At 44.4% G+C, this 22,127-nt stretch overlaps 1 protein-coding gene across 6 annotated transcripts in view; it reads left to right on the top strand.

Annotated features, from left to right (window-relative positions):
- Positions 1–1,654: 1,654 nt before the first annotated feature.
- The window catches only part of RNF152 (ring finger protein 152), a 314,575-nt gene continuing 294,102 nt past the window's right edge, over positions 1,655–22,127 (top strand). Inside the window, exons 1-2 of one of the 6 annotated variants that reach the window (XR_001884513.1) lie at positions 1,655–1,962; positions 3,145–3,268. The gene's annotated coding sequence lies outside the window, so the exon portion shown is untranslated. Of the gene's footprint in view, positions 1,967–3,144; positions 3,269–3,333; positions 3,469–22,127 lie in introns of those variants that run through there. The other 5 variants (XM_017867135.1, XM_017867136.1, XM_017867137.1 and 2 more) reach the window with 5 other exon arrangements.

The raw sequence follows: 22,127 nt of genomic DNA, 5'->3' as shown, positions 1-22,127 counted from the left end.
ACTCTTTTCAGGTGTACCAGAGGTTTTAGCTTGGGCAAACAAAGGGATAAGGATCAGTCAGATGACCATAGAAGGCAACGTTTTAATTGGGATCCCAGGGACACCTGATACCCATGCAGCTTTATCTGTTTCTAGATGACCAGTTTTATGTATGTGCTTACGGACAGCACTTTTGGAAACCCCATCAACAGGTCGTAATTGTGGGACATGACAAGGGTGCTCTGAGTACATTGAGAGTTTTATGGTAGGTTACCTAGATTCTCCATTGGTTCATAGGGTTTCCTCTGAAAAAACAAAAAAACAAAAAACAAAAAAAAAACCCCGGCGCGGTGGCTTATCTTTGTAATCCCAGCACTTTGGGAGGCCGAGGTGGGCAGATCACCTGAGGTTAGGCGTTCGAGACCAGCCTGGCCACCATGGCGAAACCTCATCTCTACTGAAAATACAATAATTAGGTGTGCATGGTGGTGGGCGCCTGTACTACCAGCTACTCGGGAAGCTGAAGCAGGAGAATCGCTTGAAGCCAGGAGTCGGAGGTTTCAGTGAACTGAGATCGCGCCACTGCACTCCAGCCTGGGTGACAGAGCGAGAGAAGGTCTCAAAAAAAGAAGAAAAAAAAAAAAAGAAATCTTGGCAGAAGCATTTCAGTAAGCTACTTGGGGGAGTGAAACTGGGAGCTTTTTCCTTGCGGATACTACCGTAAGACAAAGACGGCTCCACTCCAGCAGTGGGGAAAGGCGGTAAGTACCGCCGGAATCCGTGGGGATCACACACAGCTGAGCCCTGCTGCTAGGGAACGGGAACGTCCGCAGGCTGAACTTCATCTGAGCTCTAGAAGCGAGTTTTAGGTTTTCATTCTGCAGGGAAATCCTTTAAGAAGGCACCAAAGGGCATGGAACCATCTTCTACCAAGGACCTTTCTCCTCCATTCTCCTATTTCGCAGTTAACTCAAGAGGCGGGAGATTTTCTCCGTGGAACAAGACATTCTAAGCACCTTCCTAGGTCGAAGTTAGGTTTTAAGGTGTGGAATAGGGTGGGCCCCGAGTTTCCGTGGGGTTCGCGCTTCCATATAACCCCTAGGACTTGCATCTCCTTACTCCCCTGCTTCTTGTCCCTCATTCGAGGGATTCAAGCAGTGGGGTGTCCATTCGGGCCTCTTTGGAAAGCGGGGCCCTACCCTGACTGGACTAGGTGAACTTTTAGGGGCAGCCAAAAAGTTTCTTCGGTGACGAGGATGCAGGGCAGCTTCTGGAAACCTGATGATCTCAGCTCCTCCCGCTCGCTGTTTGGGACCTAGGCACAGACTGGGCACCCCCCAACCCGCCCACCGCGGCCCTGGGCCCCCACCCCGACCCCGCCCCTCCTCCCGGCTGCCCCGGCCTGCTTTCCCACCTGCCGCCAGCTCGGGACCCGCTTTTGCACCGTAGAGAGACGGCGTCGAGATCCTGGCCTAGGGTGGGCACCGGGGGCAAAGCCGAGGGAGCGCGCAAGAGAGGGCCGGCAGCCCCTCACCCCGGGGGAGGTGGGCGATTCGGGACTGAAGGACAGAAGTCCCGGGCCCGCCGGGCTGGGGGCGGGGAGGAGGGGGTGGAGCCGCCGGGGAGGGCGGTGCCGCGGGGAGCTGAGCCCAGCCTCTCCCCCCACCCGCTTTGGTGCCGGAGTCTCAGTGACAAAAAGCTCCCGCACGGTGCCCAGCGCCTGGCGGCGGTGTCCGACCGCGAACGCAGAGGGCGGCCAGGCAGGTGAGGGTGTCGCCCGAAGGGCCCGGCCGGGAGCTGGGGCTGCAGGCTCCGCCGCTGCGCTGTCAGCGCCTGCCCCGTGGCTCTCGGCTGGAGGAGCGGCCGCTGCCTGCCCGGGGCGCGCGTCTGGCTGAGCCGGGCGGGCGCGCCGGGACCACCTGGCGATGCTGTCGCCGCTGCCGCCGCCTCTGTAGCGAGCGCCCAAGCCTGCCACGGAGAAAGGTCGGTGAGTTTCGGTTTGTTTCTTTGCCCGCTCCGGGTCGGGGGCGCACAGAGTGGCGCGCGGGGATGTCTGCGCCCCCACGGCAGCCGCGCCGGAGCCGGGAAAGCGGGAAAGGGCAGCTGCCGCCTGCTGTAACTGGGGGGATCTTCTGGACGGCGGATGGGGTGGCGGGGCCACGGGGTCCCGGGGAGAGGAGCGCGGGGTCTGGCGGGGCGCGCGGGAGGTGGTCCCGGGAGTTGCGTGTCTCCCGAGCGCTGGCGGAGTTGAGCGGGCGGCCGTGGGGCGGGGAGCGGCGCTGTCGGCGGCTCGGCAGAGTCCTCGGATGCCCCCTGGGCTCCGGTCCGAGGGAGCTTGCCTCGTGCCCGCGCCGCGCGCGCCCTTGGGTGTGCACGTGCGCGCGCGCTCGTCCCAGCTGCGCCCCCGGCCCGCACACACCCCAGCTCGTCGCCCCTCGGTCCCCTTGTCTCGCGCCTTCTCCACCCCTAGAAGTTGCCCCGGGGCCCCTCCTGGAAGGAGAGGACGCTGTGACGGGCAGATGTTGGGGGTCTTTTGTGCAGACACATTCGCCTGGGGCGCTTGCTCCTGAAAGGACAGCGGCAGGACAAAGCCAGCTGGACTCGTGGGGCGCTGCGCGGAAGCGGCGGTCTCCAATCCCGCCTGGGGTGGGGGCATGGCTTGGGGAGCGCTGCCCGGGTCTGGAGAGAGTAGAGAAATCGCCAAAACAGAGTGACGGTGACTTGATGAGGTAGCGGACAGGGGCAAACGAAAGAAAGATGCTCCAGATTGCCGCGCTGTGTGTCTGCGCGGGTAACTAGGCGCCCCGCATTCCCCTATGACCGGGTTACCTAGTAGATTTTGCTAGTGTGTCTTTGCCCCAAGATGTTATTCTCCACCCGCTCCGATTTCTTTTTCCTAGGGCTTACTGTTGCTAGTAGACGCTCTGCCACCAGAGGGGAACTCGTGGGCGGGGGAGACTGCGGAGGAGAGGGGAGGTGGTTATTTATCCTATAGAGACAATTAGGAGCCGTGACGCCCCCTTCTCAGCCGCCAGCCCTCCACACCTCAACCGCCTTGCTCCACCTCCCCAGTGTACCCGCTCCAGCCCCGCCGGCACGGGAGGGCGCTTGGATTTCCTTCTCTGAGGCGCGTATCTAACCCCTCCTGCATGTATTTCACTGCAGGCTGAAGAAAGCTCAGTCTCAATTGTGTTTCCTGCCTGTCAGCCTCTTGCCTCCTAAACACGTACCATTTCCACTTGATGTCATCACGCAGAAGGGGGTGAAAGAGACTCGGTGACAGATTCAGGTAACCCCCCCACGATCTGGGTAGCCGCCTGGGTGTCTCTGGGTCATTTGGCCCGACAGTGCTGGCACAGGGCTGTTTGGGTGGTTTCTGCATCAGCATCGTTCCTATCTGTGAGAAGGTGTGGGGGCTGCTAAAACTCCAGGTTCAGAGAAAGAAATTGCAAATGACTTTATACCTTCCCTTTGAAGAAGCCATTGGAGGTAGGTGAAGGGTGAATTTGGGATTGTAGAAATCCCACCTGGTTTCCTTTGATGGGAATTTTGATATAATTAATACACAGGCGGTTGTATCTGAATGTGAGGTTTCCATAGATGCCTGCTTTCTTATCTGTAGTAATATATTTAGGCTTCAGTCTAGAGGTGGGGTATCCTTTGTTGAAAAGATGTCATTGGAAGGCTGATTGTACTTTTGCCCAGTGCTCTAATTGAGCACTGGTCAAATGAGGTGACCTTCTTATGAAATACTGTCTTTCTCCTGTTCCTTCATTGTAATAGTGTTTGTAATATTAAGAGAGACACGCTAGCAGTGAGTACTGGGAGGTGGAAGGAAGGGCTGTTGGGGGCAGCAGAAAAAGAACAGAGAAAACAGCTTGAGTGAAGTTTCCATTTAGATAGCCATGAACCAGTAGACTCTCATTCTGCATTTTATCTTTAGGTTATTGGGGCTTTTCCAAAAACTCTGGCCTGTTCTTTTCTTTCCAAGGATAGTTCTGTTTTGATGTCAGCCTAACCGGATCTGGGGTTATCTTGGTAAGAGTGCAATGAAAAAACATAACCTTCAGACTTAGCAGGACACTCCGGCATTAGCATTTTCTCCTAGAGGGCAGAGTCCTGCGCATCCTACACTAGTAGCAGGGAATAAGGATGGTTATGGAAATGGGCTTTCGATTTTTCTTGTAGGAAGACAGATTGCTGAGGGCCAAAGGCTCCTGGTATACTCTCATTTACACTGCAGTAGCACCTTGGTATCTGTGACAGATTCTCTCTTCACCATTTTCCTCCAAATCCCTTGAAAAATGAAGTTAAAAACTTGAAAGATTTATTATTCACCTCTAATATAGTTTTGTTTTAGAAGGTGACTTTAAAACCATAGGTGACACTAGCATTTATCCTTCTACTACAAGCATTCAGGAGTCACTAGTAAAAGTAGTTGGGTTATCTAGTTCCAGGTGAAACAAAGGCCAGTGCTTTGCAAAGATCAGATGAGTAATATGGTGCTAAGCTAGAGGTATTTTTGACAAGTAATTTTTATGTCAGCAATAGTACAGGGTGTGTACTGTGTTGCTGCAAGAAGAAAACACATGTGATGGGATAATAAGGAATATAATAATGCAATAGAAACAAGGGTGTGGTTTTTTTTTAATAGAATAAACACTTCACACACAAAATTCCATATGGCAAAACAGTAGCCTGCGCATGTAAATGCACGTCCAAGAACAAAGATAGCCACAGTGCAGTGTTAGGTTTCATTGTGGTTTTAAATTGTGTACAGTGATAAATCATAATAAAGTGTCCATTGATGCTTAATTTTTTTTTTTATAAGAAGGAGGCTCCCCACCCTCAGATGTGTTTAGCTTTAGGCTGGAGGATCCCTAGACACTATTAGACTGATCTTTGCCTCCAGTGCCTGCTTCCTTTCTACAATGCTCATTTATTCATTTCGCAGATGTTTATTGGCACCTGATAGATAATGGACTCTGTGATAGATAATGGACTCTGTGATAGGTAATGGACTCAAGGGGTTGGGATTGGGTGTAGGGGGAGACACAAAATTCAACTCCCTGTAGGAAGACCTGATTCTAATTAACTTCAATGGAACCTCAAGAGAGGTAGGATTGGACTTCTGGGGAGATAAAATATGGTCATCCAGCCTTGACTTAAATGCCTTTTTCACTGAGGAGCTCACTGCTTCATAAATGGCTGTTCCTGTTGTCAGAAGGTGGCCTTTTCATTGTAGTCTTTTTAGCTGAATTCCATGCAGTTCAATCCTTACATTGTTGAGGGTCATTCTGTTTTCATTTCTAATTCCCTCAGAGTTGTTTGAACCCACCTATACTGTCAGCACCCTCTGCTTTTCAAGATAGTGTTCCGTTCCTGATGAAGTTGAATTTTGAAACAAATGCTGTTTTTCCCTATTATCTGATTTAGAAAACAGATTGATGGGATGCTTTTGCAGATTTTTCTCTTTTTTAAACAGTGACGTGCCAGCAAGATAGGTGAGGTTATGCTGCAGTAACAAATACCTCCAAGTCTCCATGGCTAACTAGTTTCTTTCCTTCCCGTGCTGCATCCTGTGTGGTTGGCAGGTGGACCCTGCTCATCGTAGTCACTCAAGGACTCTGATGGAATCTTGGTCTTGATGTGAGCTTGCAAGATCATTGCAGCATTGAGAAGGAAATGCTGCAGGGTCTTGCTCTAGCAATTATGTGATCTCACCTAGAGGTGAGTTCCATCACTTTGGCCAGAACTCGACATATGACCCTGTTTAATCCCAATTCAATATTTCTTGTGCTGAAAAAGGGAGAAGTGGTTATGGGTGAGTAGCACTAGTGACTTCCACAGTGATCTAGTCTAGGTGAGGTTAGAAAGTGTGTCCTACGGGACCTAGCTCAGTGCTTGGTAGGTACTGGATATCACAAGAGTATTGACTGAATCAACAACCTGTAATTGACAACCTGTATATTTACTACTCCAACCTGTAATTTACTAATATATGGTCCGACCCCAACCTGTAATGTACTACTAATATGTTGATATATTATTTACTAACATGGTTGTACACCGGTCATCAAATAAAATAATTATAATCCTCTTTACCGATTTCAAGTGCATGTTTACTCTGAAGTGAAAGGCCATTAGGTGTTTTCAAGGCTGATTCACAAGGAGGTTGTGAGCTTAGCATTATGTAATAGAGCGGTGTTACTTACAGACTTTCTCTTCCTCACCATCTGCCTCTTGTTTAAGGCTTCCTGAGTTTGTTTGGAACAGCCCAGGGTAGAAAAAGAGTGGCAATGGGCCTAGGGCCACCCAGGAGGTGGCCTCCTGCAGCAGAGACCACAGGGCAACAGATAAGATCTAAAGGGGGCAGGAACGTGTTTAGGGTAAGCTTGGGTCACCCTTTTGTTACTTTGATGTTTACAAAAAGAAATTTGGACAAGAGGCTTTTTCTGGTCACAGGACTAGTAGAACACGCAGAGAGTTCGGGGACATTTGTGCTTCCATCAGCAACTGTATTGACTAGGAGGGTGGTGAGTTTTAAAGCCTTCCTTACCTCACTCTCCCTAAAAAGAGTTGGATGCTATGGAATAGGCATTGCAAGGTGCTCTGGATTCAGCAGTTGGTGGCTTGCAGAGATTTTGCTTGGGGAAGAGCTTTTCACTCATACATCTTTGTTCACATTGTGATAACTGCATGCACAGATGAGCATTTTTAAGATTTGATAAATACCTTAAGCATAAGCATAGAATTTAACAAAATGATATTGCTTTTGGTTCAGTAATCACCTTGGCAAAGTCATTTTTATAAAGATAGCTCTCCAAATAAGGAAGTGGTATGGTAAACTATGTTAGTCTCCAAGTCACAGTGACTGAGGGGATATCAGTATCAACCTAGGGAGGCTGAGACCACCCGGCTTCATTCAAGTGATAAGATGTGGCACCCAAAGGGTTTCTGAATTGGGAGATGAGCAGCTGGGGGACCAGCAGGAAAAACCAGATATAGACCATCCAAAAACCCATTCAGGGTGCCTGGGGTTGGGCTGAGGGCCAGGCACAGACTGAGGGAGAAGGAAAATGAAGCCCTGAGGGATAGTCTTGAACTATATTTGGGAAGCCCCAAAAGGTATTTCTATATTTTCTCTGGCCTCTGCATCCCTACCACTTTAATTTCATACCCAAGTCAGCTGGTCAAGTAGAGGACACTTGTGGCGTGAAAGTGGTTTCTGGCACTGCCCATTGTGACGTCATGGAAACCGGAAAGGAAGAAGGCGTTGGTTTTCCTGCTCCTTTCCCCATGGCTTCGAGAGTTACACTGTGTGATCCTACAGTCTGACTCCATGATTGAAATCACAACTGGGATAAAGTTGGTAGAGACGCTTCTTAATTTACAGTGGGGCTACATCCTCATAAGTTAAAATAAGTTAAAAATATTGTAAGTGGAAAATGCATTTAATACACCTAACCTACTGACATCACAGCTCAGCCTAGCCTACCTTAACTGTGCCCAGAACATGCACATTAGCCTACAATGGGGGCAAAATCATGTAACAAAAAGCCTATTTTGTGTTAAAGCATTGAATATCTCATGTAGTTTATTCAAAGTGAAAAACAGATGGGTTGTATAGGCACTCAAAGTACGGTTTCTACTGAAAGTATATTGTTTTCACACCATTGTAAAGTAAAAAGTCAAAAGTCATAGGTGAAACAGTTGTAAGTAGGGAACCATCTGTGTTTGTTACATGCTTAAGGATTTTCTATTTCTAATTGACTCACTGTCATTGTAGGATTTAAAGAGGGAGGCCTCAAATAGTGTATCTGTGACCTGCATCTCCTTTGGGTGGTTCTTGACATCCATGATTTCTTGGCCTAGATCATGTTTGGCTGCTGAGGCCTGGACTGTGTTCTTTGTGGAGTTGTGAGGGGCCTGCTTGTGATCTCCTGGGAGTGGAGATGATGGCTTACTTACCCCCTCATTGCAAACATCCTGCATGATGAAACTTACTCAAAGATCACATAGACTTCCTGGGTACCTGCCTTTCATGCAAAGAAGGGGTTGAGCAAATGAAGATGTGCTGCTGGTGGGAGCAAAGTTATGAGGAAGTGGAATCTCCAAATGCTGTGTTCTGTGCTTGTATTTTCTCTTTCTACAGCCTCCTCTCTCCTGCCACTGTCGCATTCCCACCTACCAAGGAAGTGTAACCTTCCCGGCTCAGTTCTGATTTAGACATCCAGATAATCACACTTAGTGCACTCCTCACTGAGGTTTGACAAGAATTGATGAGATTTTGGTGAAAGCTTTGACAGATACTATGGAAATACGGAACATTCTTTTTTTTTTTTTTTTTTGAGATGGAGTCTCGCTGTCACCCAGGCTAGAGTGCAGTGGGGTGTGATCTCAGCTCACTGTAACCTTTGCCTCTGGGTTCAAACAGTTCTCCTGCCTCAGCTTCTCAAGTAGCTGGGATTACTGGGATAATTGTTTTCTATTTTTAGTAGAGACAGGGTTTCACCATGTTGGCCAGGCTGGTCTTGAACTCCTGACCTTGTGATCCACCAGCCTTGGCCTCCCAAAATGCTGGGATTACAGGCGTGAGCCACTGTGCCTAGCCAGGAGCATTCCTTTTAATATTGCTGTTCTGCTCCTTAGCAGATGTACTGTTCCCCCTTAGTGACAGTTCCCACTGCCGCATCTTAGTCAAGAACCTTGTTTCTCTCTGGGCTATGACAGTGGTCTTGCTCACTTTCTGGCTTTCCCACCCTCACTCCAGTTTGGAAAATGCTGCCACTCTTAGACCACTAGGCCGATGAATCCTTCATCCCCTCACTTAATAACTTTTCGTTGCTCTTGTGGGAGGAAGCTCATATTGTTCAGTCTTGCTTTTCAAGTTTCCGCAGGTTGACCCCAAACTTCCTTTCCAACCTTGACTTTTGCTCTGCCTGACTTTAAAACTGAACATTAGCTGGTATGGTTAATCCACTGTTGCCCAAAATGTTTTTCATCGCCTCTTTCTTATTCTAGCACATTCTGTGGCCTAAAATGTCCTCCTCCTTCCTCTGCCTCTCTCCTATTGTTAAAGCCTCGGTTCAGCTCTGAACTCTTCTGAAAAATTTATCTTGATCACGTTAGCCTTTAGCAATTCTTTATAATCCAAAGTTCCCTGGCAAAATTGCCTCCATGTCTCATTTCATTCAACATTCATTCATTCATTCTACAAAGGGCACTTGTCATAGATTGTCTTGTATTATCACCTAAGATTGAAATGTCTTTTTCTTTCTGTTTAATTGCAAAGAATAGAAATTCACTCAAGCTAGTTTGCATAAAGGGAGGTAAATTGAAAAGATGTCCCAGGATGTCTTGTCATCAAGCCACATTTCCTAAGAGTTCCAGTGAATGGGACCCTTCCAGTTATCGCTCACCCTGGACCTGCTTAGCTGCAGGAGAGGGTTGGGGGCACAGTTCCTTCCAAGGGGGCCTGTGGCTGGCTGATGTAGCAATTGTGACCTGCAATTAACCTACAATGGGGCAAAATCATGTAACAAAAAGCCTGTTTTGTATTAAAGCATCAAATATCTCTTGTAGTTTATTAACGCTGTATTGAAAGTGAAAAACAGATTGGTTGTATAGGCACTCAAGGAGATGTCAGTTCTCTTACAAGCTCCTTAAAGATGATTGGATGAGGCTTTACGCCATTGTGTATTTTCCACCATGTTTGTACACAGGAAGGGCTCAATAAACAAATCATTGGTGACTCTTTGACAACACAGAAAATGATTTTGATTTACAGTGATTTAAAGGAATTTTAGACCCGTTAGCTTGAAGTCTCAGAGGAAGTTAAGAAGAGAGAAACTTATTTTTAAGGGCTTCCCCTACTTGCATTCATAATGATTAAATGTTGAATCAAATTAGAATGACCAGGCTGCAGTGAGTATACCAATGTTTGGGAGGTGAATGAGGGTCATCATTCTAACACAAATTAGTTATTATTCCAAAGTCTTTTTCAACTTCCATTTCCTCCTACTTTGCCCCACAAAAAAAAAAAAAAAAAAAAAAAAAAAAAAAAAAAAAGCAAAAGAAAACCTCTCATTGGTGACATATAACAGCAGTCTTTAGGACTTTTACAGCCCACCGGACCACCCCACAATCTAAAGGAGCAGGCATTGATGTCTGGATTTGCAATGACTGGGTGTAGCTGCCCACCACTGACCACCCCATCTCCCTTTATAATTAAGGCTTCAATGCCTTTGTGATATACATCTGTTTTTCCTCACTTCTTTTGATTGTGGAATACTCATTGACATGATAGGAACTCTTCTTTGATACTCAAAATGCTTGATCATTATGAGAGTGTTATTATGAAAGAGGGAAATAAGTTCAGCTGCTTGAAGAAAATGACCAAAAATACATTAATATTAAAAATAATACTCTCAGCTGGGTGCGGTGGCTCATGCCTGTAATCCCAGCACTTTGGGAGGCCGAAGCAGGTGGATCACTTGAGGTCAGGAGTTTGAGACCAGCCTGGCCAACATGGTGAAACCCCATCTCTACTAAAAATACAAAAATTATCCAGGCATGGTGGTGTGCACCTGTAATCCCAGCTACTTGGGAGGCTGAGCCAGGAGAATTGCTTAAACCTGGGAGGCAGAAGTTGCAGTGAGTTGAGATCATGCTACTGCACTCCAGCGTGGGGGACAGAGCGAGACTTCATCTCAACAAAACAAAACAAAACAAAACGAACAAACAAAAAAAACCACTCTCAAGTTTGAAGGGTAGTGAATGGGGTTGAGATAAATGTCTCAGGAACCAAGTATTTGTTGTGATATTCCTTTGTACTTGTGTTGTACAAGTATTTGTTGTGATGTTCATTTGTACTTGTGTTGCTCTGGGGTTGATTTGCAAATTGCTTCCTCAAAGATTAATCATATGAGATTAGAAGTGGTTGGTGAGCACGTTGACAAATTTGTGTACTTTGGAGAATTTACTGCTTTGTTGCATGAGACATAGGATTACTGCTGTTTTAAGTGAGTAATAGTTAATTCAACCATGCAGTTAAAGAGGCGTCCTTAACTGGGATAAATACTTCTCCATCCACTCCCACTCCTTCGCACTGGTACTTCAGAAACTGAAGGTACAGATCCATCTATTCACCTGTGGTGGTGTGTAAAGCATCATTTGAAACACTGAGCATCAGGGATTTAAACCACTTATTGGGCAAACAATTGCATTCATTAAATGTATTTGAATGACTGGGTGTGGTGGCTCACACCTGTAGTCCCCGCACTTTGGGAGGCCGAGGCGGGCGGATCACCTGAGGTCAGGAGTTCAAGACTAGCCTGGCCAACATGGTGAAAACCTGTTTCTACTAAAAAATACAAATTAGCCAGGCATGGTGGCGGGCACCTGTAATCCTAACTACTCTGGAGGCTGAGGCAGGGAGAATTGCTTGAACCTGGGAGGTGGAGGTTGCAGTGAGCTGAGATCTTACCACTGCACTCTAGCCTGGGTGACAGAATGAGACTCCGTCTCAAAAAAAAAGAAAAAAAAAAAAAAAAAAAAAAAAGAATGTTGAATGCCTATGTTTTCCATGTATAATTCTAACAAAATCCCTGCCTTCTAGCTTTCTGTATGTATTTAACTCATAATTTGGTTTTCCGCTTTTTTTTTTGTAATGGCAAAGCTAAAAGGATAGAGAATAAAAGAAATGTATCTGATATTCTCTCAATTCTTGATACCTTAGCATATATGCCTGCCTTACATGGCTCTAATTCAGGTAAGTAATTATGAACTGGAATTTTAAAAAGTAAGATGGGTTTGGGTTTAAATTTCACGTCTGCCGTGTGACCTGAGTGCACAAGGTCTGAATGAGCTTTGTTCTTCAGCTGCAAAATGGGGGAGAACCAACCTCATTAAGTTCGTGTGAGAACAGGAGAGACTTACATAGAAAGTGTTTAATGTGTTGTCCTCCACATTGTAAGACTAAATAAATGGCAGCTGTTGCTAAGTCATTCTACCCAGCATCTACCATCCACCAATCATTGGGCTCCGTTCTGGAAATATCGGGATGAATAGGCATGGTCTCACCTGAAGAAGCTCTTAAGCTAGCCAAGGAGGTAAGGACATCCAAATAACTACAGCCTTCAGCGTTTACATGGGAGCTTCTTTTGCGTGTCATTATTATCAGAGTCTTTCGGTTGGAAAGTCTTTGTAAAGCTTTAAGTGGCTCTGAGTTTAAAATGATAGGCCTTCTCAGGAGGAAGCGGGAAAAAGCTGGAAGCAACTGGAGGAGAGGATTCTGAGAAAGGGTTCTGAGCTAGCCCACAGGCAACCTGGGCCTTCCTTAAGGGAGATGAGTCGCCTTTCTCCTGTGGCTTCACTCTTCCCAAGTGAGATGAAGGACATCCTCTTTCCCAGGGTCTGCTTTCTTGGAAATAGAGTGACTCTCAGATTTGCCCATGACTAAGAGCATACCTGGGTCATGGAACTTTCACATTTTAAAACAGTCCCAGAAAAATTGGGATGAGCTGGTCACCCTCCAGTCTTATTCTGTGATTGTTGTTTGACATCCTGAAGCAGGCTTTGTAGAGATCTAACATTGTTAGTAGAGATACAGCCATCCTACAAGAGAGGAGCAAACGGGGCAGAAAAAGATGGGAAAAAACATCGTGGCTTTGGCAACCCCTTTATTTAGGAATCTGCTTTTTGGAATGGGATATTTATTATTATTATTAAAAAGAAGAGAACTGTTTAATAAAGGCAAGGAAACTAGGCTGTACAATATAAAGTGAATGAGACCTTTTAGAAATTCCTCTTAAAAAGGGGTAGCTGCTTGGGGCCTGGTACACAGTAGACACTCAGTAAAGACTTATTGAAATGGTGGCATCAATTTTTTCTTCAGAAATATTTTTGAAAGCTGCATAGAGAAGTGCAAGGGGCCTCTGAGACCTGCGTTCCAGGACAGGTTGAGTGGCTGAACGCTGTGGGCTTTGAACCACTCTGTGCCTCACTCTTCTGGGCCCTTCCATCACTCATTTGAAAATGCGTGTGTCTAGATATGCTCTGGGTTTCCTGTGCTGATATCTGAGTGTGTTTATGTATGAGCTGATGCTCTTCATGACTGTTTTTTTCTTTCTGGTGGAACCGCATGATGCTAGCAGACAAGTTGCTTTGTCTTTTGTTTGAAGCTAGGATGCCTCTGGAACGTTCCTGGGTTGTAAGCATGATGGCAGTGTGGGCTGGCTGGAGTGGGGCATTGTGTACTCAGCACCCTGTGTTTTCTTTCCAAAGATTCCAGAGGGTTTTTGTGATGAGTCTGTAATACCAAGTGGGGGTTGGGAAGGGAACCAGGCCTGGTTCCACCCTATGGCAAAGATCTTAGAGATCTCAGGAACTGGGCTCCAATTTGCCAGCATTTCCTCTCTCTCTGAGTCTCCATTACTAACATGTGGGATTGATGGAGACTGTTAAGGCCCTTAGCCAAGCCACCGATTCTTCTAGTATTTCACTGATGCCTCAGATGATAACCCTTTGTGCTCTCTGTCTCCTTGGAACCTTAGCAAATTGCCAGCAACAGTGATTAGTTTGTTGGTTGCCAGTTCTGTAAACCTCATGCGCAGAGCACCTGAAGGCAATTGCCAGACACTTGCGTGCCTCTTTCCTATGTAATCATCATGCACACCAAGATACTGTATTCACTGTGTTCCTGGCATGCCAGATTTCTTCATAGTCTATTACTTCACCGAATAAAAAGGCAAATGACTTGTTTTTGGAAGGGGAATCTTATAGGCAAACAGAATGCATTTAATAAATTGCCTTTATTTTTACACACAAAGTGCTAAATATTAGTACAAAGAGTTCATTTCTCTGCAGATTAAGTACAGGCTAATCTATGTTTTGGATTTTGGATTTTTTTTGATTTTGTAATATTTGCATTACACTTAACATTCAAACATTATATTTACTGGTTGAGCATTCCACGTCTGAAAATCCAAAATCCAAATGCTTCAATGAGAATTTCCTTTGAATGTCATGTTTGCACTAAAAAATTTCTGATTTTGGAACATTTCGGATTTCGGATATATGAATTTGAATGCCCAACTGTAGTTTACTTTTCTTTTTTCCAACAGGAGCGTCAGATCTATTAAAAATTAATTGTTCATACAAGCTACATCTTATAACAAAATAATAAGTTATTTAAGAATGGCATCTCAAGGCAGTCCACACTGCCCTATAAGAAGTCTGTTAATTAACAAGGAAAAATGTCTTCACTGGGAAGGAAATAAGAATATGTCAGATTTCACCCCAAATTTATTTCATCTTATTTGTAGAACTTGTGCATGGAGATGCTAAACCCTCTCTTTGTGCTCCTTAAAATAACATTCTCTTGGGTCAAATCTAGTTTGCAATGAAGATTGAAAAATGGATGCCATCTAGACAATTTAGAATTCCTTATAAATTAGGAGGACAGTGACAATCAATTTTGGATTCTCAACCTGATTCAGCCTACTTATAGTTGCCTCAGCATTCATTTGATTTCATGTCTTTGACTGTTGCAAAGGGCAACAGTATTAGCTTCTGTTGCCGCTTTTAGTAAAGGTGAATGTGATTTTACTGAGACAAAAACCCTAGAAATGGGTTGTTTGCCTGCAATCTGTAATTCTCCTCTCCCCATCAGGGGAAGCAGTTCTGAACAGGCTCTTTGTCCTCTGGGCTCTGGAGTCTGTTTCCCTCATTTTTATTTCTCCCTGGAGATTCTGACTTGTAAAGAAACAAATTTCTTCCTTTTATGAGGCTTTTTAGTACCAGGTGACTGGTGTCGTTCGATATAATCTATAGTACTTAACAGCTAAATACACTTTGTTTTCCCCAAGCTGATTACAGTGAAAATAAGAAAATGAGAGGGAGAAGGCCGGGCATGGTGGATCACGCCTAATCCCAGCACTTTGGGAGGTCGAGGCGTGTGGATCACCTGAGGTCAGATGTTTGAGACAAGCCTGACCAGTCTGATGAAACCCCATCTCTACAAAAAATACAAAAATTAGTTGGGCGTGGTGGCATGCACCTGTAATCCCAGCTATTTGAGAAGCTGAGACAGGAGAATCGCTTGATGCACTTCAGCCTGGGCAGCGAGAGCGAAACTCCGTCTCAAAAAATAAAAAATAAAAAAATAAAAAATGAAACTAGAGAGAGAAAGACAACAGTTTGAGGGAGGAGGAGTGAGTAAAGAGAAGAATAAGGGTAAAGTACTGTGTAGGTGTACAGTATTTTTAAAATTCAATTTTAGTCAAAATGAAGAACAACTGTTGTTTACATAATGGTGTTGGCTTCATAATTAAAAACATTTTTCCCAATGTTTTACAAAATGACATGGAAATTTATCAAATACCTTTCCTTCCCTAACTATTTTGGATTCCACAATGTATTTCATGACAACCAAAAGACAATTTGAGAGAGTAGGGGAGATAACTGTAGTACAAATATAGCCGTAGATAGTGTTTATTAGACAGTTGCATGCTTTCAGTTTAAAGTGCTTTAATCACATTACCTGGGAGGCAGTGGAACCTGGAAAAGTCAGGTGGCTTGTCCAAGGTTACGTGGTGAGTTTGTACTGGAGCTGGAACTGGGATATGTGACCCTGGGCAGTCTGGCTTGAGTCCTTCCTCTTCACTGCCTTTAAACCACACTCACAACTGGGATTAGGGTTCAAAAGCATTTTGAAAACTGGTTCAGTGTAATGTAATTTAGGAAGAGATCTGACTTCTTTGCCAATCTGTCTTTGGGAACAAAGATGGACAATTTTGGCCACCCATCTGTTGAATGTGTTTGATGTTGACTTAGAGAATGGGTTGTTTGAAAACATGGGTGTCAAGTTTTGTAGGGAAATTTGCAGCGAGATTTCTGGCTATTACCTGAGCTTTGTCCTGTGCTAATTCAGGTTTCTGTGAAGTCAGGTGGTGTGAATTGTTTCTAGAAGGGCCACTTAACTGAACACCAGTGTATGTAGCTATGTGAGAGATTCTGTCAGATGCTAGGCGCTTAGGACTTTTGGGAATACACTACTAAAAAGTGTGAACAACAATTTTTTTTTTTTGAGACAGAGTTTCGCTCTTGTTGCCCAGGCTGGAGTGCAATGGCACGATCTCGGCTTACTGCAACCTCTGCCTCCTGGGTTCAAGCGATTCTCCTGCCTCAGCCTCCTGAGTAGCTGAGGTTACAGGCGTGAGCCACCACATCTGGCTAATTTTGTGTTTTTTTAGTAGAGACGGGAGTTTCTCCATGTTGGTCAGGCTGGTCTCGAACTCCTGACCTCAGGTGATTCGCCTGCTTCGGCCTCCTAAAGTGCTGGGATTACAGGCGTGAGCCACTGTGCCTGGCCTCAAAAAACTGTTTTTACAATCCTCCTTCCCTAGTTACTGTTTCCCCCTGACCCCATACCAGAAAGTGGAATAAATCATACCCTTTTGTATTCCCATTCCTTTGTGTAGTTCCCTTTCCCTGGAACACCCTTTCTCCCTATCCTTCCTCTCTGCCCTCCCACAAAACACAGCACAGTGATGGAAAGCTGTAAGTACCACATATACAGTCGTCCCTCAGTATCTATGGGGCACTGATTCCAGGAACCCCCTTAGAAACCAAGATTCATGCATGCTCAAGTACCTGATATAAAATGCCATAGTTTTTGCATATAACCTATGCACTTCCTCCTGTACACTTTAAATCATCACTAGATTACTTATAAAGCCTAATACAATGTAAATGCTATGCAAATGTAATGTAAACATGATGTTAATGTAAACGCAATATAAATGTAAGTTGTTATACCATATTGTTGAGCAAGTAATGACAAAATGAAGAAGTCCGTGCATATTCAGTGCAGAGGTAACCATTTGGTATTATTTTTCCTGAATATTTTTGATCCATGGTTGGTTGAATTCACAGATGTGCAAACCAGATATGGAGGGCAGACTGTACTTTCTTCGATACTTCATTCCCATTTCACTTGTCCTATTGATCCTCCTCCAGCTCCCTCAGGCGGACTTACTTTTCTTTCCATTTGTTCTTTCTAATCCCACTTACCCTGGGCGTGATAATTCTGCATATGGTTGCCTCTGCAGCTCTATTGTAAGTTCTTTAGCTGTAGGAACTGCTATCATTTGAATGTACGTGCCTCCAAAATTCATGTTGGAACTTAAACCCCAAGATGATGGTATTAAGAGCTGGGCCTTTAGGAGTTGATTAGGCCATGAAGGCTCTGCCCTTGTGAATGGGATTCATGCCCAAAGAGGCTTCAGAGAATGCCACGCCCTTCCATTTCTTCTGCCACGTGAGGACACAACAATAAAGTGTCATCTTGGAAACAGAGGCCTCTCACTAGACACTGAATCCATGGGTGCCATGATCTTGGATTTCTCAGCTTCCAGAACTGTGAGAAATAAATATTTATTATTTATAAATCACCCAATCACAAGTATTTTGTTGTAGCAGCACAAACAGACTAAGACAGAAATCTTGTCTTGTTCAAGAGTTTGGATGAATGAATGGAGGCTCGAACAAGCAAAGGAACAGACAAATGATTAACACGTGAGTTTGTTGGGATTGCTTAGGGTGTGTGTTAGTGGACAATGATGTTAGAACTGAGCATGGACCTGTGACTGTGGCAGAGGCTGGCTAGATGCTCACCAGAATCTCGGCATTTTGACCTCTGGGGCTGGATAATTCTTTATTGTGGGAAGACCGTCCTGTGCAGTGTGGGATGTTTAGTAGCATCCCTGGATTCTACTCACTAGGTGTCAGTTGTCCCAGTTCAATCAAAGATGTCTCCAGATATTGCCAGATGTCCCCTAGGGGACAAAATTGCCCCTAGTTGACAATCACTCTACTATACCACTTTCTGTACCTAGGTGGGGCCATGTGACTGGTTCTGACCAATGGGATGTATATGGAAATGAGAGACAGTTCAGAGTGGGATACCTTTTCTACCCTCGTTTCTTTCTAATCTGCTGGTCAGTTTCCAGGGTCCAGGGGAGAAGTCTGAAGTCCTAGGATATGACAGAAGGAACCTGGGTTCCTAAGAGACCTTGTGGAGCAGATCCTCCCTTGCCAAGTGTCATTGGAATACACGGTGAAGAAGAGAGTAAACCATTACTGCATTTGGCCACTCAGATTTGGGGGTGTTCATTTTGGCAGTCTACTGTCTGACCTTCCCTGACATTTGGGACGAAGGAACCTTGCTGAAGCAGCCATGCCAGTGAGTAAAATAGAGATTCCAAACACAAAATGGGACAGATTTTGTTTGTTTTTTTTCTTGTGCAGCATCAGCCTTATTGCTATAATTCTTGTAATTTCTATATTTTATCAGAAAATGAGATGATAAAATTTGTTATTCCTACCACTCTAATAATGTTGACGTGTGATTAACAAGCAGCTTTGAGCTGTAAATACTTTTAGTAGAAAGTAATAAAACCTCAAGTGTACTGGCAGTTTTCATTTCACTGTGTATGTATATATATCTGCAACACAAGTTCAAGTTGAGATATTTGCGGCAATTTATGTATAATGCATTTTAACATTTTTTTTGGGAACAGTGACAGATGTGGTTACCCTGCAGTCACGGCTGTTTCCCACACCATTAATAAATACATCACTGTATGATATGGCAGTCTTTGAAATGGACTCTTATATGCTTAGTCCAGCTGAATGCCATGGATTAGTGTCCTGTAAAATGCTGGACCTGAGAACTTGCTTATCAGACTAAATTCAGTGCACCATTCTAAATTTATTCTGCCGCAATCAATTGTATTTGTCATTGTGTCTACGCAGAACCCCTGACCAAAATACGTAAGTCAAATGGTTTCATTTGGTGCCCATCTGGATGACAACAGCCGAGTTGTTTGTGGGAGACAATGGCTATTTGTGGATGAGTCTTTCGGTGGCTGGAAGCTCTGTGTTTGGTTCAGTGGTCTGCATGCCTGCTCTATTTGCACAGGATTCAATCCTTTGTACAAAAAGCAACCCCAGTTGAGTTTCACCATACCTGTCAGTCAAAATCCCTGTCTCCAGGGAATATAGCAAATGTGGCTTGAGGATACAATGGTCAAGTCCCTTTTTCTAGTAAATACCCTGCTAGGCGTCTTAACTTCCAAATATCTGAGTCTAGTGTTTTGTTCCACCGTATAAAGCGTTTGCACAATAATTAGCATAAGACTGACACTTATGCCATGAATCGTGTGCCAGGCTCTAAGGGTTTTGCTACAGTACGTGCATACTCCTCACAGCAATCCTAAGGGGAGAGTAGACAGTACTATTAATATCTCTATTATGTGGGTGAGGAAATTGAAGCACAGAGAGCTTAAACGACTTGCTTGAGGTCACAAAGCAAGTAAAAGCCAGAGCTGGGATTAGAACCCATGCAGGATGTCTCCAGCATTGATGCTGTAAGCCCCTGCAGTGTGCTGCCTCAGCCTTGTCTTTCTGTTAAGGAGATGTGCTTTTCCTGCGATCTCTTGTATTTTCATGACTTTGACTAACATCTGTATATGATGCTTAAAAAGAGTTGTTGATATTATTGCTTAATTTTTGTGTGGGCTGAGTGTACTTTCTCAACTTCATTGTCAGCTGATGCTCTTGTATCTTCCCTAACTCTTGGCATAATGCTTCCATGTTAGAAAGTAGTTCATTAGCATGTTGATTTGGTTATTTTTATACCAAGATGCTCCTTTAGGAGGTTACCCTGCAGGAGTAAGAACATGTGTACAAAGGGATGCAAATGCCAGGTGGCATGGGAATGAAATGGTAGTGGAATTCGAAGGATTCAGAATGCTTTCACAAAAGGTGTAGTATTTGACAATGCCCGTGAAGGGTAGCTAGTAATTGTCTGGACACGTGGCAGTGAGGAATGGCATTGGTGACAGCATGGGGATAGGTGACTCCTGTCTTCTAGACAGTGAGTAATGCTTTATGACTGGGACTGGGAGTATGGGAGTATGAGAGTAGGAATAGTATGAAAAAAGATTGGAAAGGTTGGTGGGAGGGGGACTTAGGGATTTATTTGCCAGGAAGCCATTGATGGTTTGGGGACTGGAGGAGGATGTGGTCATAAAGCTATGTTTTTAGAAGCTTAATCAGACAGTCATCAATATGGATTGGAACAGGAAGGGACAAAGGTGGGTAGACCATGGAGGTGGGTGGGGGAGGTCCAGAGATGTAGTGAAGACCTGAACCCTTGGAGAGGGTGGCAGGAATGGGAGTGTGAATGAATGCAAGAGACGTTTCAGAGACAGAACTAATAGTAGTTTGGAGATTAACTGAATGAGTGATGAGACATACACAGGTTTTCAAATCTGAGGTATTGGGTGAATAATGGTAACAAATATAAAACTGCGGGGAAAAAAAGAGATTTGGGAGAAATTAAGAGTTTGCTTTAGAAACAGCATTGAGTGGACAGGTCAGAGCTGTACCTTTGTGGGTAATCCACGCCCAAATGGTCATTATGAATGTGAGGCTTAAACACCTTGCCATCAGGGAGACAAGAGCTGACCAGGCATAGGTCTGAAGGATTGTAGGAACGAAGAAAAAAAATGTGTTTTCTGGAACAGAGGACACTTGCATGCACTGACAATTAAATTATATGTCTTATTTAAAGTTAATATGTAGCTTAACTTATATTTATTATTCCCAAATTGGTTATGATTTCAACTGGATTTAAAATACTGAAAATATTTTACAGACTGTGCTTAAGGACTGTTCCATATAGGACCCTGTCTGGAATATTGGGAATCTGGTTGGCAGATCCCTTCTCATACAAATTGGTTAACTCATTAGCCTGCAGATGTTACCCAAGTTGTTGCCTCATTTAGAATGCCTGCCTTCCCTTTCTTCCTCTATCCTTCTATTCAAACCCTAACTCTTCCTTCAGTACCCTGTTCAGATCCCATCTCTGAATCCCTGATTCCGACTGGAAATGGCCTTTGCTGCCTGCAACATCTTGCAGACCATGACATATCACTGGGGATGGCCAGGTGCTGGCCAGTGATTCAGGCGGGTCTTTGAGGGCTGGACTTATCTTACTCATCTTTGCATCTCAAGAATCTTACTTATTTTTTTCACCAGGTCAGCATAAAAAGTGTTTAAGGTCTGTACCTAATAAAGCTAAACTTCATCTAAATTGTAAAAAAGCCCAGGTGAGATAAAATACACTGTGGAAGTGACTTTAATATCCTGAAAACACAAGAGCTAAGAACTAGACTGGGATTAGATACCCCACTATGCTTAGCCCTAAACCCAAGTAGTTAAATTAACAAAATATTCACCAGAGAACTACAAGCAACAGCTTACACCTACTTGGCGGTGCTTTATATCCTTCTAGAGGAGCCTGTTCTATAATCGATAAACCCCGATATACCTCACCATCTCTTGCCACTCAGCCTATATACCGCCAGCTTCAGCAAACCCTAAAAAGGCCTTAAAGTAGCCATGAGAACTGTTATGTCTCTCACTAGTTCTGCCTTCTTAAGGACTGTGGTGATCTAATGCTTTTTAAAATAGTCCCACACTTTTTTGAATATGATTTCTTCGGTGGTCCTGGTTGGTTGATTGAGGGCTCTTTCATCAAGAAACGTTCTTGCCACTCTGTGCATGCTAACTGCACTTTGGTAGCTGAATCCTGTGTCTGTAATCAGAAATGCAATATGTTGGCTATCACCAATGTCTAGGTTTATATTTGTCTGCTCTTCGAAAGACACTGACTACCTTGATGGATTCTTCTCTTTGGTCTGTTCATGCGCTGTTAAACTGCGGCAGCGAGGAAGTAATATTAGGGGAAATTATTATGTCATTTTGCCTTTGGTTTTACCTGAGATGTCAGGGTAGCTTTTCAGGGACTGAAGTACACTCAAGCCCAAACAAGTAAAATAGTAGTAAAGTATAAAATTAGTTTTTGTATTTCTAAAATTAAATTAATTAGACAAAGTACACTTATTATGGTATGAAGAAGGATCATGAATAAGCAGAATGAAACTATGCTTATTAAGGTAGATTAGGAAAATACTTTAGAGGATGCAAGGGGTTTACTGTTCCTTTTATGAGATTTGTTTACTAATAAAATTTCATCTCCATCAGCCTCAACAAACTCCCAGTAATTAGTACCGATT

Source organism: Rhinopithecus bieti, unplaced genomic scaffold (genome assembly GCF_001698545.2).
Source record: "Rhinopithecus bieti isolate Rb0 unplaced genomic scaffold, ASM169854v2 scaffold_2554, whole genome shotgun sequence".
In the NCBI taxonomy this organism is placed as follows: Eukaryota; Metazoa; Chordata; class Mammalia; order Primates; family Cercopithecidae; genus Rhinopithecus; species Rhinopithecus bieti.
This window is presented reverse-complemented; position numbering and strand designations above follow the sequence as displayed.